The 18934-nt window shown below is 44.0% G+C and overlaps 1 protein-coding gene across 6 annotated transcripts in view; it reads left to right on the forward strand.

Moving 5' to 3' along the window:
- Positions 1-18934, forward strand: part of atp10d (ATPase phospholipid transporting 10D) — a 319766-nt gene that overhangs the window by 100573 nt on the left and 200259 nt on the right. The window contains exon 2 of one of the 6 annotated variants that reach the window (XM_078547241.1): positions 18411-18746. The exons of 4 other annotated variants lie outside the window; for them this stretch is intronic. The gene's annotated coding sequence lies outside the window, so the exon portion shown is untranslated. The remainder of the gene's footprint in view (positions 1-18410; positions 18747-18934) is intronic. One more of the 6 variants, XM_078547232.1, reaches the window with a different exon arrangement.

Genomic DNA, 18934 nt, shown 5'->3' on the forward strand with positions numbered 1-18934 from the left:
ATTCCTCAACCTGCAGGCACTTAGTATAGATGCAGTTGGCGTGGATCACACTTGGATTCCCCCACTTCCCACATGATACAGCTGTAACACATCACCTGCCCTGTGACCATTATTGTGTTTAATTTAACTAATTGGGTTTCAAGTTTAGATATATCACTCAACTGTTATCTGTAGTTATACCAAGTAGTTTAACTAATTAAGCTATAATGCAATACTTATATCTTACAAGTACCGCTTTAAACTACTTTAAACTACTACACTTTAGAGGGATAAAATCTTAAAAACTTACCAAACAATCATTATTTCCTCACTTAATTAAAGCCTTGAACACTGACTAGCTCTTGGAAGCTGAAAAAAAAAGCAGCACCCCTTCCCCCTCTGCTAGGGGCCTCACCTGCACCAAATTCCTAAGGTAGCACTCATAACTCGTCATACTCTGTGCAATAGTAAAAGCTGCCTACTTTTATAGCGGGTTGATGACTCGAACCCAAATTGCAACTGTTAAATCAGCTCCCTGCTGCAGTGATTAACACCTATTTACTCTCAGTTGATTGACAGGTAACGACTACTGCCAGGGAGTTTCAGTTACCTAGGCTCCTTAACTACCTTGCAACTTTAACGTTCTAAATCAGAATCTGATTTCTCATCTAAATTTAATTCAAGAAAAATTTATGGGAAAAGTTCCCACCTGCACAAAATTCCCATTAGCATTGTAATGCACTCATTACACTCTGGGATATGGTGGTGTGGTGGTAATGTTAATGGACTAGTAATCCAAAGGCTAAAGCTTTGGGGACATGCGTTCAAACTACGGCAGCTGGTGGAATTTAAATTCTGTTAATAATCTGGAAATGGTGACCAGGAAACTATCAAATTGTCTTAAAATCCACCTGGTTTACTAATGTTCTTCAAGGGAGGAAATCTGCCATCCTTGCCTGGTCTGGCCTTAATGTGACTCCAGACCCACACAATGTAGTTGACTCTTAGTTGACCTCTGATATGGGTTAGAAAGCCACGCTGTTGTACCAAATCGCAACAGCAAATTTAAAAAAGAATAAAACCAGACAGAACACCTAGCATTGACAGTCACTGGAAACAACAGTTGACTCTGCAAAGTCTTCCTTCCTAACATCCAGGGCTTGTGCCAAAATTGGGAGAGCTATCCTACAGACATGCCAAGGAACAGCCTGAATAGTCATACTCACTAAATCATACCTTACAGCTAATGTGCTTCACCAGTCCTGGGTATGTCCTGTCCCACCAGCAGGACAGACACAGCAGAGGCTGGGGCACAGGGATAAAATCTTAAAAACTCATTTGTATACAGTCGGGAGGGAGCCCTCAACATTGATTCCGGATCCTATAAAGCCACATGGGCAAGGAAACCACCTGCTGATGACCAACTACCGCCATCCCTCAGGGGATGATTTGGTATTACTTCATATTGGACGCCACTTGCAGCAAGCAAGGGTGCAGAATGTACTCTGGGTGAGGGATTTTAATGCCCATCACCTACAGTAGCTCGATAATACCACTATTGACCGAGCTGGCTGAGCCCTGAAGGACATATCTTTCAGACTGGGCCTACCTTAAGATACCATCAATCATGTTTTGTAGCACTGCCACAATGCTAAACGGTATAGATTCAGAACAGATCTAGCAACTCAAAACTGGGCATTCCTGAGGTACTGTGGGCCATCGGCAGAATTGTATTGAACCACAGTCTTTAACCTCATGGCCCAGCATATCCCTCACTACCGTTACAATCAAGCCAGAGCATTAATCCTGGTCCAATGAGGAGTGCAGGAGAGAATGCCAGGAGCAGCTATATATTGCATTATAGCTTAATTAGTTAAACTACTTGGTATAACTACAGATAACAGTTGAGTGATATATCTAAACTTGAAACCCAATTAGTTAAATTAAACACAATAATGGTCACAGGGCAGGTGATGTGTTACAGCTGTATCATGTGGGAAGTGGGGGAATCCAAGTGTGATCCACGCCAACTGCATCTATACTAAGTGCCTGCAGGTTGAGGAATTTCGGCTCCGAGTTGATGAGCTGGAGTCAGCTACAAACAGTGCAGTGCATCAAGTAGGGGGAAAGTTACCTATACACTTGATAGTCACACGCCTTAGTATAGGTATTTCTGCACCAGGCATTCCTAAAACTGAGATAACAGCCTGGTGAAGCTACAGCACAGGACTACTTTCATGCCAAACAGCGAAAACAGCATACAACAGTCAAAGCAGAGCCCAACCAATGGATCAGATCTAAGCTCTGTAGCCCTGCCACATCCAGTTGTGAATGGTTGTGGACAATTAAACAACTAACAGGAAGGGGAGGCTCTACAAATATCCCCGTCCTCAATGATGGGGGAGCCGAGCACATTAGTGCAAAAGACAGGGCTGAAGCATAGATCCAACAGAGGGCGCTGGTGAGAAATGACAAGCATTCTGGGAGAAGTCACCGCAGACACCGCGACTCAGGAGGGAATTGACGAGGACCCACTGTCAATGAACGGAATAGCCCCAAACATTACATTGCTGTAGTGTTTCTTTCTCTCCCTCTTCCTCAAACCTAAAAAAAAAAGAGAGAGAGGAAGAGGCAGTGCCTTCAGGAGTGCACCAGACCTACGAAGGACACTCTTCTGAAAGTGGATTTTAAAGAAAAAGCAGCTGATTGTTGAGTAAATCCTGGGAGCAGACTAGGAGAGAGGAGGGAGGAGCACCGGAGCGGTGAGTATAAATCTAGCTTACCCCGGGGATTCACGGCCTTGTCTCCAGGGAGCAGACTCAGAGAGAGGAGCACCGGAGCGGTGACCTCGGGGCACAGAGTAACTGAAGCCAAAACTGAAAAAGTGACATCACAGGAAAGCTGTGACCTGATTGGTTGGTAGGAAATCTGCACCAAATTTGAAAAAAAAACTAATTAATTAATAATAAATTAAGATGGCTGGGCAGGTGATGTGCTGTAGCTGTATGATGTAGGAGCTGGCAGATCCCATTGCGAGCCGCAGTGACCACATCTGCAGCAACTGTTGGTTGCTGGAGGAACTCCGGCTCAGAATTGATGAGCTGGAGTCCGAGCTCCAGACGCTATGGCACATCCGGGAGGGGGAGAGTTACCTGGAGGCTTTGTTTCAGGAGGCGGTCACACCCGGTAGATTAAGTACCTCAAATTCGGTCAGTGGTCATGGTCAGCAGGGTGTGACTGCAAGTGAGGCAGGTAGAGGGATCCTGTGTTCAGGAACAGAGGAGCATCAGCTCTTGACCTTGTCCAACAGGTACGAGATACTTGCTCCCTGTGTGGATGAGGAACAGTGCTATAGGGAGGATGAGCCAGCTGACCACGGCACCATGGCAGAGGAGACCATTCAAGAGGGGGGAGCAAAAAGACAACTGGTAGTTGTAGGGGATTCTATAATTAGGGGAATTGATAGCATCCTTTGTAAGCAGGATCGAGAGTCCCGCATGGTATGTTGCCTGCCCGGTGCCAGGGTGAGTGACATCTCTGACCGGCTTGAAAGGATATTGGAGAGGGAGGGGGAGGATCCAGTTGTTGTGGTCCACGTCGGGACAAATAAAATAGGTAAGAATTGGAAAGAGGACCTGTTTGGGGATTATCAGGAACTAAATTAAAGAACAGGTCCTCAAGGGTATAATCTCTGGATTACTACCCGAGCCACATGCAAATTGGCATAGCGATGCGAGAATAAGGGAAGTAAACACGTGGCTAAAGGAGTGGTGCGGGAAAGAGGGGTTCCATTTCGTGGGGCACTGGCATCAGTATTGGTTCAGGAGGGATCTGTACCGTTGGGATGGTCTCCACCTGAACCGATCTGGGACCAATGTTCTAGCGAAAAGGGTAAAAAGGGTGGTCAACAGGACTTCAAACTAGAAAGTGGGGGGGAAGGGAAGGGTAAAACTCAGAGAAGTATGACTAATGGGAAACAAAGCAGCAGGTTAGCGTGTGGGGGGGGCGGATTCAACTTCATGGAAAATTATGAAAAAACTGAAAAGAAAGGAGAGCCCAGGAGAGGCTATTAAAGTCTCCAGAACACAAAATAGGACAGAGTGTTTGGAAAGGGCTAGGAATCTAACTTCAAGCACATCAGAAAAAGGGACGACAATGAGAAAGGGGACGGAAAATACAGGACTGAAGGTGTTGTATCTGAATGCACACAGTATACGCAATAAGTCAAATGAGCTTGTGGCGCAGATTGAAATTGGCAGGTATGATGTGGTGGGCATCATGGAAACATGGCTGCAAGGGGATCAGGACTGGGAGCTAAATATCCAAAGATATACATCCTATCGAAAAGATAGCCAGGTTGGCAGAGGGGGTGGGGTTGCTTTGTTAGTAAGAAATGAAATTAAATCGATAGCAAGAAACGACGTAGGGTCAGATGATGTAGAATCTGTGTGGGTAGAGTTGAGGAACCGCAAAGGTAAAAAAACCATAATGGGAATTATGTACAGGCCTCCGAACAGTAGTCAGGCTGTGGGGCACAAGATACACCAGGAGATAGAAAAGGCGTGTAAGAAAGGCAAGGTTATAGTGATCATGGGGGATTTCAATATGCAGGTAGACTGGGAAAATCAGGTTGGTAGTGGATCCCAAGGAAAGGGATTTGTGGAATGTCTACGAGATGGCTTTTTGGAGCAGCTTGTGGTGGAGCCCACTAGGGAACAGGCAATTCTAGATTTAGTGATGTGTAATGAGGCAGATTTGATAAGGGAGCTTAAGGTGAAGGAACCCTTAGGAGGAAGTGACCATAATATGATAGAATTTACCCTGCAATTTGAGAGGAAAAAGCTGGAATCAGATGTAATGGTATTACAATTGAATAAAGGCAGCTACAGAGGCATGAGGGAGGAGCTGGCCAGAATAGACTTTGAGATGAGCCTAGCAGGAAAGACAGTGGAACAGCAATGGCAGGAGTTTCTGTCAGTAATTTGGGAGACACAGCAAAATTCATCCCTAGGAAGAAGAAGCATACTAAAGGGAGGATGAGGCAACCATGGCTGACAAGGGAAGTCAGGGACAGCATAAAAGCTAAAGAGAAAGCATACAATGCGGCGAAGAGCAGTGGGAAACCAGGGGATTGGGAAGCCTACAAGGACCAACAGAGGACAACTAAAAAAGAAATAAGGAGGGAGAAGATTAAGTATGATGGTAAACTAGCCAGTAATATATAAGAAGATTGCAAGAGTTTTTTTTAGATATATAAAGGGTAAGAGAGAGGCAAAAGTGGACATTGGGCCTCTGGAAAATGACACTGGAGAAGTAGTAGTGGTGAACAAAGAAATGGTGGAGGAACTGAATAGGTACTTTGTGTCAGACTTCACCGTGGAAGACACGAGTAACATCCCCAAAGTTCAAGAGAGTCGGGGGGGGGCAGAGGTGAGTATGGTGGCCATTACCAAGGAGAAGGTGCTAGGAAAACTGAAAGGTCTGAAGGTGGATAAGTCATCTGGACCAGATGGATTACACCCCAGAGTTCTGAAGGAGATAGCTGAAGAGATAGTAGAGGCGTTAGTGGTGATCTTTCAGGAATCACTGGAGTCAGGGAGGGTCCCAGAGGATGGAAAATCGCTAATATAACCCCCCGTTTAAGAAGGGAGTGAGGCAAAAGATGGGAAATTACAGGCCGATTAGCCTGACCTCAGCCGTTGGTAAGATTTTATAATCCGTTATTAAGGATGAGATTTCAGAATACTTGGAAGTGCATGGTAAAATAGGGCAAAGTCAGCATGGTTTCATCAAGGGGAGGTCATGCCTGACAAATCTGTTAGAATTCTTTGAGGAAGTAACGAGTAGGTTAGACAAAGGAGAGCCGATGGATGTTATCTACTTGGACTTCCAGAAGACCTTTGACAAGGTGCCGCACAGGAGGCTGCTCAGTAAGGTAAGAGCCATGGTGTTAGAGGCAAGATACTAGCATGGATAGAAGATTGGCTGTCTGGCAGGAGGCAGAGAGTGGGGATAAGGGGGTCCTTCTCAGGATGGTGGCCGGTGACTAGTGGAGTTCCACATAGGGTCAGTGTTGGGACCACAACTTTTCACTTTACACATTAATGATCTAGATGAAGGAACTGAGGGCATCCTGGCTAAGTTTGCAGATGATACATAGATAGGTGGAGGGACAGGTAGTATTGAAGAGGCGGGGAGGCTGCAGAAGGATTTAGACAGGTTAGGAGAATGGGCAAAGAAGTGGCAGATGGAATACAGTGTGGCGAAGTGTGAGGTCATGCACTCTGGTAGGAAGAATAGAGGCATGGACTATTTTTTAAATGGGGAGAGAATTCAGAAATCTGGAGTGCAAAGGGACTTGGGAGTCCTAGTCCAGGATTCTCTTAAGGTTAACTTGCAGGTTGAGTCGGTAGTTAGGAAGGCAAATGCAATGTTGGCATTTATTTCGAGAGGATTAGAATATAAAAGCAGGGATGTGCTGCTGAGGCTATATAAGGCTCTGGTCAGACCACATTTAGAATATTGTGAGCAATTTTGGGCCCCGTATCTCAGGAAGGATGTGCTGGCCCTGGAGAGGGTCCAGAGGAGGTTCACGAGAACAATCCCAGGAATGAAAGGCTTAACATATGAGGAACGTTTGAGGACTCTGGGTCTATACTCGATGGAGTTTAGAAGGATGAGGGGGGATCTGATCGAAACTTACAGAATACTGAAAGGCCTGGATAGAGTGGACGTGGGGAAGATGTTTCCATTAGTAGGAAAGACTAGGACCCGAGGGCACAGCCTCAGAGTAAAGGGAAGACCTTTTAGAACAGAGATGAGGAGAAACTTCTTTAGCCAGAGAGTGGTGAATCTATGGAATTCATTGCCACAGAGGGCTCTGGAGGCCAGGTCATTGAGTGTATTTAAGACCGAGATAGATAGGTTCTTGATTGGTAAGGGGATCAAAGGTTACGGGGAGAAGGTGGGAGAATGGGGTTGAGAAACTTATTAGCCACGATTGAATGGCGGAGCAGACTCGATGGGCCGAATGGACTAATTTCTGCTCCTATGTCTTATGGTCTTATTTGCAACTGTCTTCAGCTGTAAGTGCTGAGTGGATACATCTTGGCTTCTTCCTGAGGGTCCAAACAGGGCAGAAATTCAAATTCAGCCAATTTGATATCAAGAAATGGCAGAAGGCACTGCATACAGCAAAGGCTAGGCACCCTGATAACACCTTGACTGTAGTACTGAAAACTTGTGCTCCAGAACCAGCTGTGCCCTTAGCCAAGCTGTTCCAGTATAGTTACAGCAGTGGCATCTACCTGAGAATGTGGAAAATTGTCCAGGTACGTCCTGTTCATAAAAAGCAGGATAAATCCAATCCGGCTACTTTCAATTACCATCAAAGTGAAGGAAGATTTTGTCGATAGTGCTATCAAGCAGCAGTTACTCAGCAATAACCTGCTCGATGATATTCAGTTTCGGTTCTACCAGGGCCACTCGGCTCCTGACCACAGGGAATGTGTGTGTGCATGAATGGTGGTTGTGATTTACCTAGTTTTATTTCTAACTCAGGAAGTAGCTTCAATAAACTTATGTCGTTCTTAGATTTTAACTCAGAAAACGTGTCTGATTCATTCTTTATAATCTGAACTCATACATTGTGGGTCTCCTGGAGTATTGCAAAGCACATCCTCGCTGAATTCAGAACAAAACCCTGTTAGAGGCAGACCTGGAGTGGTAAGTTAGGAGAGTGAATTTTTACCCCTCCTCACATGGTCGTAACAATAGGCATATAAATCGTGAAAGGGTAGTAAAAGGAGGAGTGGTGCCGATTTAGTTACCAAATATGGATTTATGCAGAGGGCATAACTGAGGCATTACATGAATACTTTGCATATGTCTTTACTAAGGAAGAAGAGGTGACTCAGATGCTAGAAGGGTTTAAAATTAATATGGAGGAGGTATTCAATAGGCTGCCTGTACTTAAAGATGATAAGGTACCAGGACCAGATGAGATGCATCCAAGGATAATGAGGGAAGAGAGAGAGGAAATTGCGGAGGCACCGGCCATAATTTTTCAGTCTTTCTTAGACACAGGGTGGTGCCAATGGACCAGAGAGTTGCAAATGTTTACACGCTTGAAGGTAGGATATGAAGGTAAGCCCAGCAATTACAGGCCATTCAGTTTAACTTCAGTGGTGGGGAAACTTCTAGAAACAGTAATCCGGGACAAAATTAACAGTCACATGGACAAATGCAGGTTAATTAAGGAAAGCCAATATGCATTTCTTAAGGGAAAATCATGTTTAACTAAGTTGGAGTTTTTTTGAATAGGTAACAGAAGGGGCTGACGAACAATTTAAACAACTCACTGGAGAAGAAGGCCCCACAAATATCCCCATCCTCAGTGATGGAGGAGCCCAGCTTAGGCTGAAGCATTTGCTACAATCTTCAGCCAGAAGTGCTGAGTGGATGATCCAACTCAGCCTCCTCCAGAGATCCCCAGCATCACAGATGCCAGTCTTCAGCCAATTCAATTCACTCCACATGACATCAAGAAACGGCTGAAGGCACTGGATAGTGCAAAGGCTATGGGGACTGACAATATTCTGGCAATAGTATTGAAGACTTGTGCTCCAGAACTTGCCGCACCCCTAGCCAAGCTGTTCCAGTACAACACTGGCAACTACCCGGCTATGCGGAAAATTGCCCAGGTATGACTTGTACACAAGCAGGACAAATTCAACCCGGCCAGTTACCGCCCCATCAGTCTACTCTCGACCATCAGTAAAGTGATGGAAGGGGTCATCAGCAGTTCTATCAAGTGGCACTTGGGTAGCAATAACCTGCTCATTGACGGTCAGTTTGGGTTCTGCCAGAGTCACTCAGCTCCTGACCTCATTACAGCCTTAGTTCAAACATGGACAAAATCCTGGAACTCTGTTCCTAACAGCACTGTGGGTGTATCTACACCACATGGACTGCAGCTGTTCAAGAAGGCAGCTTACCACCACCTTCTCAAGGGCAACTCGGGTTGAGCAATAAATGTTGGCTCAGCCGGCAAAGCCCACCTCCCGTGAATGAATAAAAAAAATGAGCTGAACTCCTGAGGTGAGGTGAGAGTAACTGCCCCTGATATCAAGGTCGCATTTGACCGAGTTTGGCATCAAGGAGCTCTAGCAAAATTGGAGTCAATGGGAATCGGGGGTAAAATTCTGCACTGGTTGGAGTCATACCTAGCACAAAGGAAGATGGTTGTGGTTGTTGGGAGGTCTGTCATCTCAGCTCCAGGACATCACTGGAGCTGGGAGTTCCTCAGGATAGGGTCCTTGCCTCAACTGTCTTCAGCTGCTTCATCAGTGGTCTTCCTTTCATCATAAGGTCAGATGTGGGGATGTTCTCTGATGATTGCACAATATCCAGCACCATTTGCAAATCCTCATTTACTGAAGCAGTCTATGTCCAAATGCAGAAAGACCTCGACAATATCCAGGCTTGGACTGACAAGTGGCAAGTAACATTTGCGCCATACAAGTGCCAGGCAATAACCATTTCCAACAAGGGAGAATCTAACCACCGCCCCTTGACGTTCAATGGCATTACCATCACTGAATCCCTCACTATCAACATCCTGGGGATTACCATTGACCAGAAACTGAATTGGACAAGCCATATAAATACTGTGGTTACAAGAGCAGGTCAGAGGCTGGGAACCCTGTGACGAGTACCTCACCCCCTGACTCCCCAAAGCCTGTCCACCACCTACAAGGCACAAGTCAGGAGTGTGATGGAATGCTCCCCACTTGCCTGGATGAATGCAGCTCCCACAACACTCAAGAAGCTTGACACCTTCCAGAACAAATCAGTCCGCTTGACTGGCACCACATCCACAAATGTTCACTCCTTCCGCCACCGATGCACAGTAGCAGCAGTGTGTACCATCTACAAGATGCACTGCAGGAATCCACCAAGATTCCTTAGACAACACCTTCCAAACCCATGACCACTACCATCTAGAAGGGCAAGGGCAGCAGATAGATGGGAACACCACCATCTGGAAGTTCCCCTCCAAGTCACTCCCCATCCTGACTTGGAAATATATCACCGTTCCTTCATATTGCTGGGTCAAAATCCTGGAACTCCCTTCCTAACAGCACTGTGGGTGTACCTACAACACAGGGACTGCAGCGGTTCAAGAAGACAGCTCACCACCACCTTCTCGAGGTAATTAGGGGTGGGCAATAAATGCTGGTTCAGCCAGCGAAGCCCACATCCTGTGAATAAAAAAAAGACCTGTTGGTGGAATGGGCGGACTGGTAGCAGATGTAGTTTAATGTGATGAAATGTGCAGTGATTAATTTTGGTAGGAAGAACATGGAGAGACAATTTAAAATAAAGGGTACAATTCTAAAGTGGGTGCAGAAGCAGAAGGTCCTGGGTATAAATGTGCATAAACCATTGAAGGCGGCAGGACAGGCTGAGAGCAGTTACTAAAGCATACATTATCTTGGGCTTAATTTGTAGGAGCATAGAGTACAAGAGCAAGGAGGTTATGTTGGCCTTGTATAAGACACTAGTTCGGCTTCAGCTGGACTATTGCATCCAGTTCTGGGCCTGCACTTTAGGAAGAATGTGAAGGTATTGGAGAGAGCGCAGAAAATATTCTTGAGAATTGTTCCAGGGATGAGGAACTTCAGTTATGAGGAGAGATTGGAGAAGCTAGGATTGTTTTTCTTGGAGGAGAGAAGATGAGAGGAGATTTGATAAAATCACGTGGAGTCTGGACAGAGTAGACAGGGAAAAACTGTTCCCACTTGTGAAATGATCAAGAAAAATCGGGCACGGATTTGAAGTAATTGGCAAAAAAAGCAAAAGCGATCTGAGAAAAAAACTTTTTCATACAGCGAGTGGTTAATCTTCTGGAATGCACTGCTTGAGGTGTGTTGGAGGCAGATTCAATCAAAGCAATCACAAGGGAATTAGACTATTTTCTGAGAAGGAAGAATGTGCAGGATTACAGGGAAAGAGCAGGAAAATGGCACTAAAGGAATTGCTCATTTGTGAGCTGGTGTAGACTCAATGACCTATATGGCTGCCTTCTGCGCTGTAACAATTCTGTGATTCTTTGAAGTGGCAATATTCACTGATGACCACACATTGTTCAGTACCGCATGACCTGGACAACATTCAGGTGTGGGTTGATAAGTGGGAACTAATATTCATGCCACACATGTGCCAGGCAATGACCAAATCCATCAAGAGAGAATCTAACCATCTTCCCTTAATAATTAACAGCATTAACATCGCTAAATTCCCCACAATTATCATCTAGGGGCTACCATTGATCAGAAACTTAATGACCAGCCATATAAATATTGTAGTTACAAAAGCATGTCAGAAACTGGGAATTTTGCAGCGGGTGACTCACCACTTGATTCCTCAAAGTCTCCCCACCGTCAGGAGTGTGATTGAATGCTCTCAACTAACCTGGATGAGTGTGGCTCCAACAACACTCGAGAAGCTCGACATCATCCAGGACAAAGCAGACCACTTGATTGGCATCCTATCCATCATGTCAATTATTCACTTCCTCCACGACGGATACACAGTGACAGCAGAGTATACATCTACAAGATGCACTGCAGCAACTCACCAAGGTTCCTTCGACAGCACTTTCCAAACCTGTGAAATTTACCGCTTAGAAGGACCAGGGCAGCAGACGTATGGGAACACTATCACCTCCAAGTTCCTTCCAAGCTACACACCATCCTAACTTGGAACTATATCGCTGGTCCCCCTCTGTTGTTCGCTCAAAATCTTGGAACTCCCTTCCTAACAACACTGTGGATGTACCTACAGCAGATGGACTGCAGTGGTTCAAGAAGGCTGCTCACCTCAGGGATGGTTAGGGCAGTGACGTTCAGATCCCATGAAAAAATTAAGAGAAAAAATACTAGTTATTTGATGCTGAATGATCGGACGATCACAATTTACAATTATCCTGTTTAAGAATGGCTACTGGCACATTCCAAATTGTACTTTTCACTATTGCTATGGCATTTTGATGAATTTTGCATACAAGTTATTAGTAATGGTTCACTATTCATACTTTATTGTTTCCTGACATGGCTCTTTCTTAAACGAGCAGTATGCTTTTTAATATCTAAACGTACATTTGTATATGAAGGGACATAAAGCCCTACGTTCAACAGATGGATGGTTTTTGTTCTTGTTTTATTGCACCATCTGCTGGATTACATGGGTTATATCTACTCCAGCCTCTTGTATTTATAAAGTGTTTCAACATAATAAAATAGAAAGCTAAGTTTGACAGTGAGCCACATAAGGTGATATTAGGGCAGATGGCTAAAAGCTTGGCCAAAAGTTAGGTTTTAAGGAGCACCTTAGATGAGGAAAGGGAGGTAGAGAGACAGAGAAGTTTAAGAAGGAAATTCCAGAACTTGAGGCCTAAGTAGCTGAAGATATGGTCATTGATGGTGGAGGAATTAAAATCAGGGATGCATAAGAGGCTAAAATTAGATGAGCACAGATGTCTTGGAGGGTCTTGAGACTGACGGAAATTACACAGATAAGGAGGGCAAAGTCATGAAGGAATTTGAAAACAAGGATGAAAATTTTTAAAGTCAAGACATTACTGCTCATTTATTTGTTTTCAAAATGGCTCCATTGGCAGGCTGTGAGGTGTTACTCTTGGATTTTTACTTATTTTTTGGTATCATTGTGATCTTCTTGAGTTCTCTGCCCAAAGGTAGGCCCAACCTACAGTGCCACAACCTCCATCACAGTAGGACAAGGAGGCAGGTTCCGGATCCACCCCAGCCAGAATGGGGATTGAACCGCATGCGGTTGGCACCAAACTGATCCACACTGGCCATCCAGCCAACCCCCCCCCCCGCCCCCAACCCTGGAAGGAATCTGAGTGGCTGCGGCAACATCGACTCTTACATCCATGTTGGAGCCTGGGGCTGTGGATAGTGATGGTAGAGGCTCCAATTTCTTTCCATCACATGGCTGACCAGGAATTTTCTCCGCCCTTACTGCCTGCTATTGGCATATGTTAGAAGGATTTACAAGTTGATACTCAACCTGTTTAGCTGTGCTTTGAATGCACCTTCGTTGGCCATCAAGCCCTGGAGTGGGACTTGAACCCGGAGCTCCTGGCTCAGAGGTAGCGGTGCTATCCACTGCACCTCAAGACCTCTTTATCACTTGCTATTTCAATGAAATGTTTACTTTATATATAAATTTATCAATGCAAATAGAAGAATTTTATAAACAATCATGCTGGCATTGCAGTGGGTATGAGTTATGGTTACTTTCCTAGAAGAAGAGATTTATTCTTACTCCAGTATATAAAATGACAATAATCTGGGGCCTCCCTTCCTTTCCTTTAGAGTGATACAAGTGGTGACATTCCCACATCAATGGAGTTTATGTGCAAGTATAACTATTGTAATATTCAATCTGGTCCAGTTAATCCTCCCTTGCTGTACTCCAGAAACTGGAAGTTGATTGTGAGGAACATACTTTGGTACAGACAGAGAAAATACCATTTTATCCATGTTTCCACAAGCAATTGCATCTAGTCTATATTCTGAACGAAAGAAGGAATTGCACCACCTTTCAGGACAAGCAGGACATGCATTATGGCCCCCTACACTGACCTCAGCTCCTCCTCTATTGGGCAAATTTCCTAATTTCCTTTAAGATCCTGTCACAGTTCTTAGTCAATGAATGGACTATGTAGTATAATATTGACAGGTACAAATCTGGTTCAGTTTCTGATCTGTGACTAGGTGGGATTTCTGCCTCTGATCCTACATGTGTATAGGTTTGGGTTTTTTTGAGTGCAGGAGTAAAGAAGTCTTGCTACAATTGTATACAAACTTGTGAGACCACACGTGGAGTTTTGATCCCCTTACCTAAGGAAGGACATACTTTTCACAACGGGAGTGCAGCGAAGGTTCACCAGACTGATTCCTGGGATGGCGAGATTGTCCTATGAAGTGAGATTGAGGAGGATGGGCCTGTATTTTCTAGAGCTTAGTGGGGCAATCTCATTCAAACATACAAAATTCTTACACGGCTCAACCAGGTAGATGCAGGAAGGGTGTTTTCCCTGGCTGAGGGGTCTAGAACCAGGGACATAGTCTCAGAATACAGGGTAGGCCATTTAAGACTGAGATAAGGAAGAATTTCTGTTTTTTTCTACATCCTACATGGGTCTTGATTGAAAACCTGATTGGGCAATGAGTACAGTAGACTACATTGAAAGAAGTACATGTGAATCACTGCTTGACCTGGAAGGAGTGTTTGGTGCCCTGGATGGTCGGGAGAGAGGAGGTAAAAGGGCCAGTGTTACATCACCTGTGTTTGCATGGAAAGGTGCGTAGGAAGGGGATTGGGTGGTAGGGGGGACTGAGGAGCAGATCAGGGTATCATGGAGTTAATGGTCCATGGGAAGGGTGAAAGCAGAGGGGAAGGGAAATGTGTTTGGTGGAATCAACTTGAAGGTGACGGAAATGGTACCCCACAAGCTTCCCTATTCAATGGATCATTTTCTCACTGCTCACAATGTAGTCTCTTCTACATTAGGGAGACTAAACGGAGGTTGGGTGATCGCTTTGCAGAACATCTCCATTTTGTCCGCAAGCATGATCCTGATCTTCCAGTGCCTTGTCATTTTAATTCTCCACCTTGTTCTCACATTGACATTTTTGTCCTTGGCCTGCTGCACTGTTCCACTGAGGCTCAATGTAAACTTTAGGAACAACACCTCACCTTTCAATTAGACATTTTAAAGCCTTTTGACTCAACCTTGAGTTCAACAATTTCAGACTGTAAACTCTGTCCCCATTTTGTTTCCTTTTCTTGTTCCTAGGCACTATGTTTCTTTTCTTGCCCCATCTCCATTTATTTTGGCCCTGGAGCATTAACACTGGTCATTCAATCTCTCCTGTCTTCCACCTTATCACAGACCTTTCTTTGCCCTTGTCCCACCTACCCCTTGCTCAAAACCTATTGCATCTCTTACCGACCTGAAACACTAACTCTGTTTCTCTCGCTACACAGATGCTGCCTAATCTGTTGAATTTTTGTTAGCATTTTCTGTTTTTGTTTCAGGTTTCCAGCTACTCCAGTATTCTGCTTTTTGAATTATCTCCGATGTTCTGGCCAATACTTTATCCCTCAATTAACATTGCTAAAAAAAACTCATTATCTGGGCATCATCAAGTTGCTGTTTATGGGAGACAGTTTTCGGCCATTTGTCACAATGTCCAGTCCACCGTACTTGATTTTGCAGGAGTTTTGCCTGAATGGCTGTGGAGCTAACTTCAAGAAGGACACTAGTATTTGTTCAACAGTCTTCCTATTATATAGGGACATAGGAAATAGGAGCAGGAGTAGGCCATTTGGCCCCCCAAGCCTGCTCTGCCTTTCAACTAGATTATGGCCGATCATCTACCACCAATGTCATTTTCCACACTATTCCCATATCCTGATGCCTTTAATATCTAAATATATCACTTTCTGTCTTGTATATACTCAATAACTGGATCTCCACAACCCTCTGGGGTAGAGAATTCCAAAGATTTACCAACTCTTTAGTGAAGAAATTCCTCCTTATCTCAATCCTAAATGGCCTACCCCATATTCTGAGACTATGTCCCTGGTTCTAGATCCCTCAGCCAAGAAAAACACCCTGCATCTACCTTGTTGAGCTGTGTAAGAATTTTGTGTGTTTGAATGCAATCATCCCTTTAAACGCTAGAAAATACAGGCCCAGCCTCCTCAATCTCGCCATCCCAGGAATCAGTCTGGTGAGCCTTCACTGCACTCACTCTATGACAAGTAAATCCTTCCTTAGGTAAGGGGATCAAAACTCCAGGTGTGGTCTCACAAGGTTGTACACAATTGTAGCAAGACTTCTTTACTCCTGTACTCAAAGCCCCTTGCCATAAAGGCCAACATACTATTTATCACAGTATCTTTACAGTGCAGAAGGAGGCCATTCAGCCCATTGAGTCTGCATTGGCTATCTGAAAGAGCGTTCCACGTAGTCCCACGTCTCTGCCTTTTCCCTGTAATCTTTGCCTTTCAAATTGCTTGCTGCACCTACATGTTAGCCTTCAGTGAGTCATGAGTAACAGCACCTAGGTCCCTTTGGACATCAATAAATACCTCACCGTTTAAGAAACATTCTGCATTCCTGTTTTTCCTACCAAAGTGGATAATTATACATTTTTCCAAATCCTATTCCATCTGCCGTGTTCTTGCCCACTCACTAAACCTGTCTAAATCCCCTTGAAGCTTCTTTGCCTCCTGCTCACAACTCACATTCCTACCTGGTTTTGTGTTAACAGCAAACTTGGAAATATTACACTTGTTCTCCACATCCAAATCATTTATATAGATTGTGAATAGCTGGAACCTAAGCACTGATCCTTGTAGTACCCCACTAGCCACAGCCTGCCAACCTGAGAATGAACCATTTATTCCTGCTCTCTGTTTTCTGTCGTTAACCAATTCTCAGCCCATGCCAGTATATTATCCCCTATCCAGAGGATGCGATGGAGACATTTCTGACGGAATTTCTCTAATGCTGTTACCTGTTGCTAATACACAGTCCAGGTCTCACAGCAGTACAGGAGTATGGTGACGATAACTGATCTGTACACTGGGACTTTTGTTGACTTGCAGAGGTCTTTGTTGTTAAACTCTCGCTGCCGTAGTTTGTAGAAGGCTGAGCTGGTGCAGCTGATCTGGTGCTGGATCTGTTTCTCAATGGTGGCCTTTTGAGAGAGGTGGCTGCCAGTGTGTGGGAAGTGCTCAACATATTCTGGAGTGCCTCCTTCAACATATATGCTAAGTGGGCAAGGTGTGGGTTGATATCTGAGCTTTGTTTTGACAACATTCAAGATAGGCTGAGGTCCTGTTTTCTCAGCTCTCAAATGGTCAGCGTCCAGGGGAGGACAAGGAAAATGTTTCAAAGACACTCAGTAGCTCTCCTTAAAGTGCAGCAGAATTGATATTAATGACTGGGAAGAGCTTGCTACCAATTGTTCAAAATGGCGACAACCTGTCCATGAAGCTGCATCATGCTTCAAGTCCAACCACCTTAACGATGAGGCAGAGTGGCAGCAGAGTAGGAAAGAAAAGGAAGCAAAGCCTGCATTCTGGATCCCACTACCTCATGGACATACTGCTCTGTGTGCCCAAAGATCTGCAGGTTGAGAATGCGCCTGGTCAGTCACATGAAGACCCATGGCAGAAACTTTCAACCCTGAGTAGACGTCCGTCCCCAAATTGAAGAACCACTGACGGTGACACCTCCGTTTATGGGAGCTTGCTGTATGCAAATCAGCTGGCATGTTTCACACATTGCAATAATTACTACATTTCTGAAAGTACTTCATTTGCTGCAAAGTGCTTTGGGAAATCCTGTGGTCATGAAAGGTGCTGTAAAATGCATGTCATTTTAAAAACCACAGCTATCCATTTTTGAAAGGGGAAGTTTACTTATTTTTTTAACTCTACACTTCCTTTCACCTGAGTGCTGCTGTCCATTGCAAAGAAGGGATCCTAGAGTTTGTCAAACCCAGTATACAACAGGGTTCTAAATGGAGGTAAGGATCCTATCTTGGCTACTAGTTCTGATTGTTCTTTGAGATCAAAATATCAAGCTGGAGAGTTTCATGGGAGTGAAGACACATTTTGCTACCACAACAATGTCAGTGACTCCTGGACTATAGTTGCAGTTCAATCTGTAAGTCATTTTGCATGGAATCTCGCTGTTGCCATGTTAATTCTTGTCAATGTGGAAAAAATGCAAACATTCCCACTATGTGTAGGGAAAAGTGTTTAGGTGCAAACGCGAAACATTTGCAAGACATGCAGAATTTTATGGTTGCTGTTCTAATATTATCATGAATTTATGGGTTCTGGAATGTGCAAAACTAGTTTTTATTGAGATTCAGATTACTACCTCATCCTTTATTTGTTTTCATGTTAAGTTAACTCAATTCAGTTGGATGTTGAGAATTTGGATAAACAGGGTGCAGTGGTTGCTAATTTAAAGGCCATGAAGCTAGCTCTTTATGTAAAAACGGGAAATTTGCAGTTCCTCATGCATTCCTGGTCTTGAATAGTTTGAAAGGAACAATTTCCTTGAACGTATTTAAATTATCATAAATGACTTCCTCCTTCCACATATTGTACAATTCTTGTAAAGTCTTTTACTATGCATTTTATTTGTTTTTATTTTTTGTAACACTGTTGATTCAGTTTGAAGTCATGTATATTAGTAAGATTAAAACGATGACTGCAACCTAAGTAGTCACTGGGCAGTGAGCCAGTGCAATGAATTAGCTTGGTCTCCTTTGGATTATTCTTATAGTTTGATTTTTTTTGTTGTTCTATAGCCTTGGGGCGATTCAGTGCAATCACAATGTACTGTACTAGCTCCTAAAATGAAATATCTAGCAGCTGCATCGGTATTAGATTCCGTCCCTGAAGGTCTGGATGACGTTTGTGAAAATCTATGCTACCTTCAGACATTTAAATGCAACATAAACTTGGAAAGCAGCGAGGCCATTTACAGCCAGAGTGCTTGAGAAAAGCAGCGGGGCCATTTACAGCAAGAGAGTGTAAGAGAAGCAGCAGGGCCTTTAACAGTGAGAGAGTGAGAGAAGAGTGAGAGCCCATTAAAGAAAGCGAGAGGGAAAAGAGCGCGGAGAACTGATTGGTGAGTAGGATTGGTGATTATTTCTAGTCTTTAAAGTAAAACTAAGGTCTTTAGTTTGTGTTTAGGTATCTAGTTTTTTTTTCTCTTTTTCTTATAAATAGCTTGTTAAGTATAAGATCGATACTGGTGTGTATAAAAAATAATTATAACAAAGTGTAAAGAATGGGGATACTAGAATAATTCATTAATAATTTGAATAAA

This window comes from Cetorhinus maximus, chromosome 1 (assembly GCF_964194155.1).
Source record: "Cetorhinus maximus chromosome 1, sCetMax3.hap1.1, whole genome shotgun sequence".
Lineage (NCBI taxonomy): Eukaryota > Metazoa > Chordata > Chondrichthyes > Lamniformes > Cetorhinidae > Cetorhinus > Cetorhinus maximus.